The following is a 16,552-nucleotide window of genomic DNA, read 5'->3' as shown; positions in this document are numbered from 1 at the left end:
ACATAGATCAAACTCATGCATGATTGTGTGATATGTAGTGTGCATTGAATAAGACTGCATTCTGAAGTATGTTGTCACGTAAAGAAAACAGTGAAACATTTAAAGGCATGGACACCATTGGTATTTGTCAAAGACCCAGTATTCTCACTTGGTATTATATTCCAACATATGTGTGTAAAATAACAAATAAGTTGGACTCAATTGGTCATCGAAGTTGCAAGAAAATATTGAAAGAAAAAACACCCTTGTTGCACAAATTTATGAGCTTTCAGATGCATAAAAAAGGCTTCAGGCCTGAATTCTTTTACTATTTGAGTGATAAATTCCCTCTTTCTCAAAAGCTATACGGTACTTCCGACTCAGAGGGAGTAGTTTCTCAAAATGTTTTATACTAGCAACAGCTCTCCATTTAACACTTGTTTCCGAGTATGTTTTTATGATAACTGTTATTTTGTGTAATTTCCAATAAAGTCCAGTGCCTTTAAACAGCGTCATGCGAGGGGGCTGCTCCTAGACAACACGTCTTGACAGGTACCCCCACTGCTTCCTTACCCTGGAGGTTAAAACTCCAGCCAAGATCTTGTCCTTCTTGGATCTTAACGGAGATGGAGCCTTGCATTAAATGCATAGAGGCAATCCCTGGAGGAACCTATACCTGTAATGGTGACTCTATGTGTTGTTGAAGTGGCGCCGGCCATGTACCCTGGGTGCATGTTTACATTGCGCTCCTAACACGTGCAGAGTGTAAATTATGCATTCATTTTTTTTACTCCGGACTGTTAGGGTTGTTCTCAAATGAGCAACTGGGGCCTGCATTATATACATGGCCTTGCTGTGATCCATAACTTAGGAATAATTCCATAGAAGGACCCTCTTTTATAGTGTTAGATAGGGTGCATGGGTACTGTCATGCACTTTCTGCTGCTAGTGGTTTAATTTGGCAGCGAGTGCTGTACGTCAGTCACTCAAGAGCTTTATTGAAATTGATAATTTTATCCTCATGAGAAAAGCATTTATACGCGCCTTCAAATTTGAGAAGTAAACTTACATAAAATTAGTGACCAGTAGAACATGTACTAGGATTTGCAAATGACCTCAGAATGTACTTTTAAAAAAAATGGTAAATGGGTGTATTTGATTAGTCGGAAGATGCTTAAATACTCTATAGGTTTCTCATTGGGGACCATTAGTAACCTCAATAATAAACCAATCAATGGAAATACCCATTGGGATAGTTATTTAAGTGCTATGTCATTGACCTCATGACGTACGTACAGCCCAAGTATTTTGTTGTTGTTCAGTTGTTGAGTGTTTGTTTTAAAGGTCCCTCTTCACATCTTCACAGATCAATGCAGGAACTTGCATGGATTCCTACCATTTGTCATTTGAAATAATCACCAGACTGTATGAAACGTTCGGAGGTTAAATTGTTCTTTTAAGGAACTTTTATGGGTTCTATTCTAAGCTGAAGGTCTAAGCTCTGACATTGGTCTTATCTAGCTACATAAGTAGCCTTGGCCCACATGTGTCGTGGGTGCCAGTGTTTTTGCTTTGGTGGTTTTGAAGGAAGTTCCCACAAGTTATTTACGTTTTCCTTTTGCATGTAATAAGTACTTACCCCTTCATGAAGGAAGTTCAAGGCTTGTAAATCACATGTAATTTGCAAGATACAAATATACATAAATAAACATGTGGTCTCTTCATGGACAGGTCATGGCTTATCTTTTGGAAAGATTCAACTTCTTCAGCGCTGTACTCTTCTTATTCTTTAGTATTGTGTTTCAGTGTACCTTTTTACATTATGAAACAATCTCCAAAGGCCCTTCTCCTTCCTGTTTTCAAAAAGGCAGAGCGCTAAACATGTTTCTTTTTTAACCATGAAATGTATTTACTAACATAATGTTTGCCTCAAAACAACGTCTTTTCTTTGGGGTCCAATTTTATATAAAATTGCTCACCGCAGAATTCTGTGCTTACGTCAAAATTGCTCACCGCAGAATTCTGTGCTTACGTCACCCTGTACAGTATATAGTTTTATGGGCTGTACTGTAAGCGCGGAAGTGTGCGGTAAGCAGTGCCTTGGAATTGGGCCCTGGTAATGAGCGCGTCACAAAATCCTTTCCACTCCAAATGAGGTACATAATTTTTGTCCCTGAAGTTGTGATCCTTGTTGAGCATGGACAAAGAGACTAGTTGTCGAAGTGCACAATGTAGGTCTATGAAGGTAATGATCAGATAGGGTTATCGTAATCTGTAGCTCAGTAAGCCCCTTCATTGCCAGTTGATTAAAGCGAAGAACACACAAACACAATGATTGGATTCTAGCGAGAAAGGATGGCAAATACAGAGAAAACAACCTGCTGCGGGGGTCATCTGGGGTCAATCTTCCCTTGGTCGGACTCTCGACTCTGGGAAATTAACCCTGCAGGATTTCATCAGCAAAAGGCATTTGGTGTTAAGGACACTCTCTGGATGAAACCTAAGTTGGTTATACTTGTTATGTTGTAATGTATATCATTTTTTTCTGAGTGTGTTCAAGTGTGGATCATGCAGTTGGAAAAGTGAGAAGTTACTGTGAAGGATTTGTTGCTGTGTTCAAAGGTACTTTACTGCTTTCAATGCATTCTCATTAGTATTCTTTATTTGGCCATAAACATACACAAACATACCGTTGTAATATGTGGAGCATTCACTGCAGGTGTTGAGGCTATACGGTTTGTTATCGCATGTTTAAGGCGTAAGTTAAATATGGGCACTTCTAAGGCTTACATGTACAATTCCGGTGTTTGTTTTCTTTCAATTTTTTGTACCTTGGTGTATATGTTTTCTTTCAATTTTTTGGTACACACTTTGTATACATTTTTTTCTTAATCCATTTAATTCAGTACAGAGTTTTCTGTGGAGCATGTTCAATTGTTGACATGAAGTATTACAGTCAATTGGACACTCTTTGTTTTTGTTACACCCTAACTTGGCCAAATATCATGGCTTTGTTTACCTCAAATTTCTGTGCTTACATTACCCTATTTATAAAGCATCATGTAATTTTATGGGCTGTAGTCAGAATTGTAGTTTAAACAAAATTCAAAACCTTGCACCGTGCATACATGTGACCTGTTGGTACACTAAAGTTAAGACTATATTTTTTTCATAATTGCATTTGAATAATCTTACAATGAATTTAGCACCCTTTATGCAATTCCGAAATGCTGACTTGACTGCTTGCTGTGATGTGTACAAAATGTGTATAGCACTGGCATAGTACAATACAATGTTGACTTCATAATTTATAGGCAGTGTCTATTGTGTGGTTGGTATGACCATAGATGACACACATGGAGTGGAGTACAATAGCATTGCTACCCAGCTGGTAATTCCCGATGAGTCACCTTTCTAAGAAAAAATGTGAAGCAGTTAAAAGGAAATATTGCACTGGTACACGTTGTCATATGTACCATGTCAGGACCTTTGGCCCAATACTTATCCAGGGTTAGCCCCATTAGTAATTTTCTTAGTCCAGTCTTCTCACTGCAGTCAACCAGACATGTACACATTGTATTTATAATGAAATTGGGTTGCTTTTTAAATAGCCAGACATTGACAGACCAGTTGGACTGGTCCTCATGTGTTTCACTGGCATTTGGTTAGCGAACCACTGTTAACTCTAGTTGATATAGAACCAGTGGAAAGCCCTGTGTGTTTTTAGAATTTCCCGAACAAAGATACATGTATTGCAAAATAGGGATATCGCCAACATAAGGCTAGAAAGCTCAGTTGGAAGAACACCTTGAGGTCGTTGGTTCGAATCCCACTCTAGTCAGTTCTTCGTTTAACCCCAATTTTTTCTTTTTTTTCTTCAATCTTGGTTCATCCTTGCTCCATAAATCATATCCCCCTTGCACTACTGATATCACGTCGACTGCTTTATGTGTCTGCCATTTTGTGAGTTAAATTACATTGTAAAGAATGGCACAGGCATAACAACAGTCTAGCTACATGTGCAATGCTTAAAATACAGACTGCATTGTGACACACCATCTTCAAATGGTTATACTGCAGGTCTCGCAATCACAAGGTTATGGGTTTAAATCCTTCACAATTACTATTGTTGTCTAGCTACTGAATCACAATTTATTGATTTGTGCAATTCGTAATCATAGACCTTAAACCAATGTCTGTGTTTAAGAGATTGGCTGTTGCATTAAATATCCCCTGTGGGGGCTTTGCAGAATTCCCTAGACGGGAAGATCATCTAAACCGACAAACATACGGAATCCCTAAATGGCGCAACCAGGATTTATTGTGGGTGATGATTTTATACGTAGGTATAAATTGAGTCAAAATAAAAAGTACAAGTGATGTCACGGTGTAAAACTCTGACGTATACGTACAATCCTATTGTGTATGTACTTTGTATCGTTGGAGTGCACTGAAGGCCTATACTATAAATCGTGAAATATTCATTTTTACGAGAGGATTGATGCCCATTGAATAAACAGTTACAGGACTGAGCACAGCTAATCTTTTAGTAAAAACAAAACAAGTTTTGGTAAATAGCCCCGAAAACTGTTGTAGCTAGCCCTGCAATGGATTTCATGCTACAAGTTTAAACCGTTGTATGGTTTTGCATTATGGTACAATGCACATGTACACAGTGCGTCGCCATTATCGTGCTTGGTCTGTGATCGTTCTGAATTTAACCAATTTAACTAAGAAACCCTGCATGATGTTTGAGACATGACGTTTTGGGGCAGAAGCAATGCCAGACAATGGTACGCTGCACACCTTGCTGACTATTGTAGAAAAGATCAGATCAATCATGTAGCATCATGCATAATGTGGAGTCTGGCTGAATGTGTGGGTCCAGACTGTGTGTACGGGGCACTGTCAGTTGACTTTGACATCCATTATCATTATTGCATCAGCTACTTCAATAGCTGATGAATATCCCAGACAACATCAGAAGCGCTGATCTTGAACTGAACGGTGAAACTGCACTTTTCATTAGAACAATTAGTGGACTGTACACATGATCATGTACTTTGTACATGCAGGCAATAAATAAATGGCTATTAACACAACAAGGACATACAGACCGCAATCTTTTGTACACGTAGATATATTTTGTTATGTTTTGTGCATTGTTATAAGATTGTGATTCATGAAATTCAGACGAGTGAAGGTCGGCGTGCCACATGAATCACTACGTGTACAATCTGTCCACTATGTAAACAGTTGTTTTGGTTTTTGTTTGATTGTGGCAGTTCTTTTAAAAAGACAATGTATCACTTTTATTCGTTGTGGAAATACGTACTCTGTGAAATTCATGGTGCGGACTTGAAATAAATTGATTACATTTGCTTGAAATTCGAATGTAGTTTCAATTGACCTGCAGTAATCAAAATTCCAAATGCCAAATTACTGTTCATACATTTGTTATATTTTTACACCATCAATTCAGACACAGGCAAATATCTCATGAGAAATGAAATAAAAGAGATGAGAACATCAATAGACGGTGAATAGAGGAATCTTGAGGAGAGCTTCATCAACAGTGGATGTGGTGAGGCAGAGGAGGATCAAATAAAGATGGAACTTAAACCCTGCCTGAAGAAACCTCTTCAATTCAGTGCCATACATGGCCATACTTTGACAGGAAAAACAAACCAGTCAAAAATAGATGCATTTGTCCTTGAGGTATTGACAGTGCTCAAACCAATGGGAAGTCATGTGAGCCTGGAGTATTTGTATCCTACCATCTGTCTTAACCCTGGGCTGTATGCCTTTGACCTGCGTGTCTAGCCCATTACCAGGGTAGGCTGTTTTCCCCAGCCAGTATTTACACACAGGTTTGCTCAGCATGGGTCTGTATTGGTACTAAAGGAGTGCATACCTTCAGTACAATAGACCTTTATCAATGATGCTACCACCATGTTGGTCATGTTCCCTTTATCTAATAGCAGTAATGAATGCTAGTATTCATTGCACTGAAAAGGGAACCAGACTATTTTCTCTTCTGGCCTCACTTTGGTTATACATTAGATTTAATAGAGAAAATCAAGATGGCCTCGCCATGACAAAGGTATCCACATTACTTGTGTGGATGAACATATTTGACCATGTTGACAAGCCAATGAAACCACTGGCATACCCAAGTCACAAGTGGTCATTATCGAAATAACCTTGGTTGCACCATTTTTTGAGTCATTGTCCTTGTGTTTACTATTGCTCTATGGTAAATACAGTACAGAATAGTGCACATTTTAGGTGATGCAGCATGAAATGCATACCTGTTGACTCCCAGATGGCAAGTGCCATGCATTGGCGGCGTGTGACATGCATACACTGGGGTCAACAACAAGAACATTTTTGTTGAGTATACGCTTGATCAGTACATGTAGAATGTACCATTGTACCTGGCTGTTCAATTTGTTTATAAATACCTACAGTACCATGTACATTTAATGTTTTACTGGAAGGTCCTCTACATTTCTGTCACTGATGAGATATCCCTCTGTTTTCAGTCAGGTATTCAATGATAATTAAGTGAGAAGAAATCCAATCAAATAACATGATTGGAAAATGTCCTCGTCATTGTGCATGTTCTTCAAATTAGAGTTTACATACACATTATGTAGACTGGTGCTCTTACATCCTGTATAGCCTAAATGTATGTCCCTGAACACAAGGTTGAATGAACATATCAACATAACAATATTCCACTCAAACAAAAAACGAGAAGTTCTCAAAAAAGAAAACAAATATGACTAGACTGTATCAGACTATGTACGTATCTCAAATGTCGTTTAATATCCATGCAGAATTTTATTAGTATATTTGTTTTGTTTTCACTTGGCTTTCCAAGGCGACAGTTGTTCAGATCTGTCTGGGGCGCTCCTCCATTAGCCTCCATCAACCACTCAATAGTTCTTGATATCTCCTTCGTCAGAAGTCCATCAGGGAACAGTTATTTAGAGAGGAGATGAGGACTTTTTTGAGATAGGCTAGTTGTAATCTGAGATTTGAACATTTGGAGTTGTGTTTTCTTTGAGGAACAGCGCTGTTAACACCATGAATTTTATAAAACTGTTTGAGGCCCAATGAGGGGAATACATACATATCAGTACCTTATGTTACGCTCAGGGCCTAAACGCAGAAAATAATGCTTGACGCATTTCTTTGCTTAGCAAACATTTAGTGGTGCACCAGTCACAACAATTTAAACTGGATGTTATCTTGGCTGGTAAGCTGTTTCTGTTAAGGAATAATTTTTTGTGCTTAGCAAGTTTGTTAGGCTTACACTCTTTATGAAATTGGGCTCAGGCAGCTATGAGCATGAGAATGGGTTAAATCCAATATAAATTTGTGTTTTTGCTTGCGTACGAGTATTTTAAATTGTACACCTTTCACTCGTCAACACTCTTTATAAAAAGGTTTGGCTTATAATGAATACATTCCAAAGTCTGCAATCTGATTTCTGCATTGTGTTCCTTTGTTTTGCTGTCCTTGTGAGGTAATTTGGCCATTTCTAGAGACCCTGTTAGACACTGAGTACAGATCATTGGTTACATTCTGTATTCGTATTTTATACTTGCAAGGAAGATAGATCTGACTGTTTGCCATATGTTTTGATTGTCACCACATAACAGATGTCCAGTATAGTAGTTCATAAAGTAATGCAACCTCTAGAGGGGAAATATTTCAATTATGCTTCCTCAAAAAAAAAAAAATCCAGTCTGCCTGCTAAAAATTTGATGCAAAGTTTAGAGAAAAATCAACTAAGGAAATCACAATCCCAAGTATAATGATCTAGCGTTCAGCTGTTTATCAGGATACCATCCAACTCACTTCCTGTTGGAAACAATTTGTCTGTGAGTCGACATCCTCTTTTCCACTATAAATCTAAATTTATCAAGAGTTTTCCATGCGACATCCACTTTGGGGGCTTTGACACTGCACATGTAAGGCAGTTTCACAGGATAACTGCTGTTGATGCGGCCAAATTGCAGATTGTTGCAACATTGTTCTGGCAAATGAAACTTTTGCTAACTTTTGCTTCTGTATCAGTCTCCGAAAACCATGGCTGTGTGTATTGATGTGTACATTGTACATCATTGCCTAACGTATTTCACCCACGACAGAGCTGCTGACTCTAATGACTCTGCTGGAAAAAGTCCCTGAAAATAAACCAATCTGAGATCCTTGTCTAATGAACACATTTGAAAATATCCATGATCATGCTGGTGTTTTCCCTTATTAGACGAACTCTCCCAGTCTGCAAGAAGGAAATGATGGCAGCTATGAGTATCAAATTAAAAGAAAATGATGAGTTTGAGTTTCCAGTGAAGTAAAGAGGTCAAGGATTTCCCTTGAGGAATTAATGACATTAAGGCAAAGGTGTGGGAGTTATTACTTAATTCTCACTGGTACACATGTATACATTAGGCCTAATTTGTATACTGAATGCATCTATTGATCAATGTGATTGTGTACTAGATGTAAATGACTTTCATGCGACTTTCACTAAAACAATGCATGTTATTCTCCATATTGTTCACATTATTGTAGAACATCGTTCATGACACTAGATTGGTAATGTAATTGCTGTGCGATTGATAATGTAATTGCTGTGCCATTCATTTTTAAAGTATTTTTTTGTATTGTGTACCATTCATGTAATTGCTTGTCAAAATCAAATACACAGTATGCATTCAGTTTTAACTTAGATTTGTAAGATGGAAACAACAACTTTCAACTCTATTTGAAACCAAAGGTTTTCTTTCTGTTTGTTGGACTTGGGTAGAAAGAAACAAGAACGCCCAGACTGAGGCTGCATGGAATGCTAGCTATGACTGCATCTGAATAGTGTTTTGTGTGAGAAGAGGTTCCTGGTTTACACATGTAATTGTTAGAGGAATTTTGCTCCAAGGCATAGTTAGGTATGACTTGTTAAAAAAATAGTAATTTACATATTGATCAATAACGCTGATTGAGTGGTTGTGTGTAACAGGAGGGGGCTGGGGTACGGGGTTGTTGACTGAGTCCCCATGGTTTGAAGGCAGGGGGCCACATGCAGAGGTAAACGTTTAAAAAGTAGGCCGGTGCACCATGCCCGTACATGTAGAAACCCTCAATGGTACAACCATAATTGAGAACAAGATTTGCAAGTTTTGCAAGCATTTTTAAAGCAGAAAGTATCAGTCAGTTTACATTGTATAAAGTTGTAGTACATGTATACTTCAATGTTCCTTTAGACTTGTTTATGATTTTTTTAAAGGTTATTGTATCCTAATACAATACATTTTTGTAGGACTCGGAAAAATTCAATGCAGACACAGTATTGATTATTGAAAACTACATGTACTTTTAAGTTTGCTATTGACTGTTCCCTTGACTAGACAGCAGAAGCAGTTAGCTTGTCGTTTCACAAGTCCGCCAGCATTTTTCACAAGTCCTTTAGGGTGCTTTTCAACACTGAATTTGCCAGCTGGACAACTTATCGAAGTTTGATTGGTTTGCGGGTATTTTATCTTGCATTTGCCCAGCAGAAAAGAGAGGACGCTGCTCGGGGGGAAACAGTGCTGACCAAATGGTCATAAATACTGACTGGAGTTTCATTAGTTTCACTCCAACACTTTCCTCAAGTTCACCTTAAAATCCCATCAGTATTTTACGCTGTCATGAACTTTCGGAAGAGTTACTCACACATGGTTAACCCTATCACCTGTAGTGTTTACTTAAGTGACCCAACAACCACCTGTGTGTATCACATTTAAAGGCTTAATATTGAACTTGTAGGAAATACCACAACAATACAGTAACTTGAGTGGTCTTTTGTGAAGCAGGAAAACAGACTTAAAGGAGGGGCAACCCTTTGGTTAAAAATGTCTAGAAATTATGCAGTCAGTCATACTTCCTTGGAATCTATGAAAACAAACCTGTGTGGGGTTCAGCTACAAGCAAGCCTGGCTAAATAGAAAGGTAGAATTTATACTTATATGTTGAAGTAAAAATTGTTCTTACGATTTTGCTCACTAAGAAGCAAAGCTTAAAATAAGCGTGCGTCCACAACACCCATGTAACATTAATTTAGGTTGGGTAAAAGAATATGGCAACATGAAATACAGTACAAACTTTTGGGGGAGGGGCTGCTTCTGTACTAGAGGAAAAGTTTCTGTTTAAGTATGGGAGCATTTAAGGGGGTGAGGGACATCCTCTGCCACAGGCGAGTTATTAATCCTTTTACCTCTTAGATGGCAACAGAATGTCATCAATGCATAGGGTTCATGACAACAATACAGTAATCTGAGAACTTTATGAAGTGGGAGCCAATTTAAAGAGTGCAATACTACAATAATAATCAGCTTGATTGAATTCACACCTTTGGGGTATCATGTAGGGATCCTATTGCTCCCTATCGGAAGTAGGTCCTTTCTTACCCCATACAGAAATTGGGTCCCTGTTGGATTTGGGGTGGGCAAGGACCCACCTATTCAACCTGTTCAAACCTTTGTGAAGGGCTTGAAGGTAAACTTTAGTCACTGAGGCTGAGGGTGAATTTCTCCTTGGCTATTCAGGGGCCACTTGTGGGTGTGATGGCTTCAGAGAAAACTATTGGTTCGGGTACTACTGAAGTGTCAAGGTTTTGCACTATTTACAAGGTAGGCCCGATTGAATGTGGGTTGAAATCACTTCGTGACTAATTTACTACACAGGCCAGTGAGTCTATAGACCCCTTACTATTGTTGGTACACAAGCCATCCCTTTACTTACACCCCCATTAAATATTTAAGTGTTCTGGGAATTTAGGACAAACAAAAGTTCTGCAGACAAAGCCTTGATTGTCGGTGGCAGCCTTCATGTTTGACCATTTTAATGTGTGGATGTACTTTGTAGTAGGTGTCTTCCTTCCTATTAAAAATAATGGGACCCATAATCACTAAATCATTACCTAGATTAGCATGTACATGTATTTATACGGACCATAGAGCTTGGTCCTTGCTCCATGTGGCTTTTAGTCTTGTTTTTTGGGCGAACTTGCATATAAAAAAAAATGATTGTACACTATGTAATTGTAAAGTGAGTTTGGTCTAGCTCTTGTTTCGTTTTAAGTGTACACCACCATTTTTTTTTAAATTTCCAACTCTGGATTGCCTTTCAGTTTCAAGCTGTTAAAAGCAATGGCACTTCAAACACTTTGAGTAGGGACCTAAGGTAACAACCTGCATAACTCTGGAATATCTCTTTGGGGTTTTCCATTCAAAACTGAAACCATTGAATTACCGAACCCAATACAAATTTTGTTCCAAATTTAATCCAATTCAACGTCTGTTCTGCATGCACTAAGGGGGTGAATGCCTGGTGCTGAAACATAATACACTTTTAACGAATTACAATAAAAAGGTCTTTAACAAAACCCAACCCATGCGCCCTTCATTTTAACACTGTGGAGCTGTAGTCTAGCGTGGTGGGTTGTTCACACTAAACACTACCCACGTGAGTCCTTGAACTGTTCAACATAATCAGAAGGTCAATTCCCTAACCCCGTTTCATTTTTTTTTTAATTCAATGTTCATGTACAAGTGTTATTTTGGCGGGCTCTTTTCTATTGTCAGTGCATGTACCATTGATCTGAATTTACAAGAAAATTATTTTGTTGGACATGGAGGGAATAAATCATCTGTAGGCATTTTTGCCGATAGGATCGTGACAAACCTCTTTCCCCATGTAGGCCTATTGTAATGATGTACATCTTCATAAACCCATAATTCAGTGTCATCACACGTACTGTATGCAATGTTTGAAGTGCACAGTGCAATGTTAAAATGCAGTAATCTTTGTATAGTGTACCTCTGTGACAAATTGTTTCCTAGTGAGTTATTTCTGATAGTATTTACTTAGAGAAAATACTATTACAACCTCCACCTGTGATTGCTGCAATTGTAAAGCCTATTTCACAGGAGAACAATTTAGCAGGTGTCTCTTGCTTTATTTCAGCTCCGTTGGAATATTTAACAAATTGGACTTTGTGTGAATAGGGAATTAATGTACATGTTTGGTGTGTTCTAGGTCCCTAGTGAAATCTTCTCAAACATTGCTATATGTTGTTGGAGGTCTAGAGTTACGACAAAGTTTTCCACTAACAAATGCACGTATGCCATGTGTTTCAAATCGAAAAGCCTTTTCCTTCAGGCATCTTCTTTATTATGTGGACCATTTGTAAGTCTGAAATTCGGACCCTGATATTTTCATAAGTGAAAGCTGTTTTGTTTATTTATACATTGTAATAAACTAAGAGGTACCTAGCAAGATATTATACACAATTTTGACAGCCCAGGCCTTTCAAATAAATCAAGGTAGAAGATTTTGAGTCCCTGACATCAGCATTTTTGACAGACCTCAACAACCTGTTAGATAATTGAGGTATTTAAAATGATAAAAACTTCATATTTGCGGGGCATTTATTTAACTTTTGAATGCGCAGGTGGTGGGGGATGTTGACAAATAATTTAACAGCAAAAGACAATCAAAGTCCGACAATTAACCCCCCCCCCCCCAAAAAAAAATCTGTAATTTTCCGTGCGGCTTTTTTTTCCGTCAAAAATATCAACAATAAGAAACACTTGAGTTAACCAATTTTTAAGACATTCAATAAGTTCGAAAAAAATACAAAGAAAACACATTTAAATAATAGTTATTTTGTGATAATGATTGCTGCGATACCTGGTCACCTATCACAGTAATCAGTTTTTCAAATCTCCAGCGATGTAATTTTTCCTTGTCTGTCATTTACTTCCGCGCGACGTTCATGAATTTTCTGATCGCCCTGTAAGTTGACCTTTGACACGAGACGTACCCCCTCAAACGTCTGCTTGTAGTCAGGCACACTCAGTGTTTTTACGGAACGCGCGATCAGCACATGTTTTTCTGTGCGATCTTATACTCGGGCAAAATAATTCTGTCAAGAAAATGATGTCGGCATTTACTGCCGTTCGACAATCCATCGGACAGCTCCAGACGAAAAACCAAAACGTCTTTCAGATGATTTACAACGGAAATACTTTCTTCAGAACGCTAGTTTTTGGAAACTAAATCAACTTCCGTTCAGGTACGTTTGATGTGGATTGCGCGAAAGTAATAAAGTCTGGAACGTCATTTTGCAATTAAGTCCGTCTATTTTCTGGAACGTCATGCAAATCTGTCAAAAATAACGTTCGAAACTGACGTTTTTTACCTAAAAAAAGAAAAAGGGAAAGCTTGGCAAAGTTTTTATTTTGATAGATATGAGGTATGAGAGGCTTCAATAATCAGCGAAATTACAGTAGTCTTGTGCCAGGAAAAAAATAATTACAGACAATATTTGCTTTGTTTTTCTGTGAACCTTATGCCCTCCTCTGTCAGGCTTATATTTTCTGTGTTTGGTGTTTTGTTGATTGTTTACTGATTTTATTTGAAAGTACATCTGTTGGACCTCATTATAGTAAACAATGAATGTTCCTTGTGATTTACTTTTAAAGCTAGTTTTGAATTAAATAAATATAACCACAGGTTTCACTGCTGCAGACTCTACACTTTTAAAATGATCACCACACAATTAAAATGAACTGAACTATCCTTATATGAACATTTTAATAAACCTTAATGTATACAATTATTTGAAATATCTGAAAAGGTCAAAAATAATTTTTTGAAAAATGACATTTGAGGTTGAAAAATTGTCCATATTTCAAAGAAGATGCCATCAGCTTTTTCACTTCATCACACTTCTCAATTATTGACCCTCGAAGTGCAGTGCACAATCTAACAACCTGTTCAGGTGAATCTATTTATAGATTGAGCAGAAAGAAAGTTGGCCCCTCTCACAAGTGACAGTAATAGTGCACGCAGTTTGCAAAAGGGAACACCGGTCTTGATTAAAACAAAAGTCCTCTCGCAAGCCCAATAAAAATAGAATTTCGATACAAGGCCTCTGTGATGTCCAAAAAAATTAGGAGATGTGAGCTGATGGGGGATAATTACTCAACGGACCCATGAGCTCCTACCCAGTGTTGCCCCAGGTCAGTGTAGGGAGATTGATCGACAGAGGGGCACTGTGATATAAATTAAATTCATGGGTACAATGTATGTCAAATTTGTTCCTACATTTGCATAATTTTTTCTATGGCACTTGGGTTGGATTGATCCTGTGAGAACATTTCATGTAATGGCTTGCACTGAAAGCAGTGAATTGCACTGACATTTTATGTATGAAGGCTGGCAAATATAATTTGTACCATACGTGTTATTTTTGTTTTTGTAAACGTATGTCCTTAGAATTTACTAGAATACAAGGACGTTCGTATTGTATTATTTAGTTTGTAATAATTAACATTTATCAACATTAGTCCTACATACATGTTTTACAAGCTGTTATAGGTAATCTGTTTGGATGTTCTGCTGTACATGTAAATGTGTATACATTTACATTAATTAACTTCTGATTGAAGAACTCGCTCTTTGCAAATCCTCCTCTACATGTACTTCCAATCCATTCGATTTAATCGTTAAAAAACATTGTACTATCACCATAGAGCAACAGAATGGTGTGTACCACATGAACTTTTGTTTTCAAACTAATGTTTTCTCAGTGATGTATGTAGGTCAGGGATAACATGTAAACAGAACACGTAAGCATAGAGTGTCACACTTAACCCTTACAGTTTTCTGCATCATGTGATCACCGAGAGGGAACATGGCCAACCTTACCGAGGGGAACACGGCGAACCTTGTTCCGCAAGGACCACATTGGAGTAATTTTCTCATTTCTATGCACTTGCCTTGGGGGCTTACTCCCTGATCAACCCCCACTAGCCTGTTCTGTTTTGCAGGCACACTAAACTGCAGCTGCCTGCTCATAAGTGTCGCTGCTGTGTAACAGCGTTCACTTGCTGAAAAGTGCAGATGCCATCTAGCGCATGATTAAATTGAAGGCTTTTCTTTATGGTCCAATGGTTTATCATTGAGACTATTTTTTTTTTACCTTGGCTTTGAAACGAGTGGGGGGTGAAGATTAGTTTTTAATCAAGACCCATGATCCTAAAACCAAATCTTAGATTAGTTATGGTAGGATTGAAAATTCTATGAAGTGACAGGCCTGGATTTAAGCTGAGGCCATTGAGGCTCTCCCTTTGCTGCCCTTGATCTTGGCCTTTGTGCCCCTTCAAAAGTCTCCCATAGGCTTGGGAGGTTTTCCAATTGGGAAGTGCCCTTTGCAAAATGAAAATGACCTTGCCTGCTCAAAGATGAAACTCTAGGCCTGATTAGGTAGGAGTTCCCTAGTAAGGGTTTTCTTCCACCGGTTTTTCTTCTGCTCACATCGAAAACTAGTTTTCTTTTTCAACATCGCCTTTTTTAAATAGTACAAAATGTAGGCCTATCTTCAGGCATGGGTTACAGTGCAAGGCACTTTTTAACGTTCACCCGATTTATAGTTTGTTTTGGCTCCACGTTGGCTGGGGTTCTTCAAGCATTCCTCTTTAGTCCCATGCTTGGGCTTTGAATAATATGTGTGAATGCGGAGCTACGTCAGTTACAACTTAACTGAACGTGATTATGTGTCAAAGTCCCCTTTTCTTGAACATCGTCTCCTCTATCAGTCCAAGTCTAAGGCTTTCAGTGCAATGCACTTTGTAAGTTTCTTCGGTTTCAATACTCAAATAATATAAATTAATAATAATATGAGCAACAAGACAACCATATATCTGTAATGGCTTTATTTAGTGAATTATCTCATGCGAGCAATTTGCTAATAGTAATAATAATAATAAAAGACTAAGTGTATGTGTGCACATATCCACCCTGCTGGGTGTTCATGACACACTAATGGCATAATTTTTAAGATAAAGTACAATGGAGTTCAAAGTAGCCCTAATCAACATTTCTGTGTTTCTCAGTTACATTGTCTAACACTTTAAAATGTTAAACTGTGAGATTATATAACTTGTTTACTGGCTTAGAGTCGTGTCTGAGAGGTGGTTGCGCTAGTGTTCACTTCTGTTGAGATCAAAATCATCTTTGCTTCGTCCTTCAGATGGGCTCTTAAAGGCACTGCAGCCAATTTCACAAAATGCTAGGATTAATCCTATCTCGGGTTAAGACGAGTAACCCGTCCTAACGTAGGATGGGTTCAATGCGTCCTAATGTCTTTGGATACAGACAGAACTCGTCCTAAGTCCTAAGATTAGTCCTAAGTTAGGAAGAGTTTTAGGAAATGTATGTGCTTTCAGATTCCTAAAAAGGGGTGCATTAAACAAGTTCAGTTGAAATATTTGCCATGCAAAATTGATGGCCGAAATCATTCCCGAGTTGCTTTTTTATCAGAGCATACAAAGAGGCATTATTATTTGGCTGTTTAAACTCTTTAATATTGCATTATCTTAAATAATTCATCATAATTAAGGATTAGGCCTAGACCTCTCTCATCCTTAATCAACAGTGCATTGTGGTGCGATAGAGAAACATATTTTTTTTCTTGTGTGACTTATTTACTCATTGATGGAAAGCACCTACATGT

General features: G+C 38.0%; 1 protein-coding gene across 3 annotated transcripts in view; it reads left to right on the top strand.

Annotated features, from left to right (window-relative positions):
* The window catches only part of LOC139941367 (C-myc promoter-binding protein-like), a 66,978-nt gene that overhangs the window by 5,514 nt on the left and 44,912 nt on the right, over nucleotides 1-16,552 (top strand). The window lies entirely within an intron of this gene.

Source organism: Asterias amurensis, chromosome 9, assembly GCF_032118995.1.
Source record: "Asterias amurensis chromosome 9, ASM3211899v1".
NCBI classification, from domain to species: Eukaryota; Metazoa; Echinodermata; class Asteroidea; order Forcipulatida; family Asteriidae; genus Asterias; species Asterias amurensis.
Note: the sequence above shows the minus strand (reverse complement) of the source record. Positions and strands in the feature narration are given on the sequence as shown.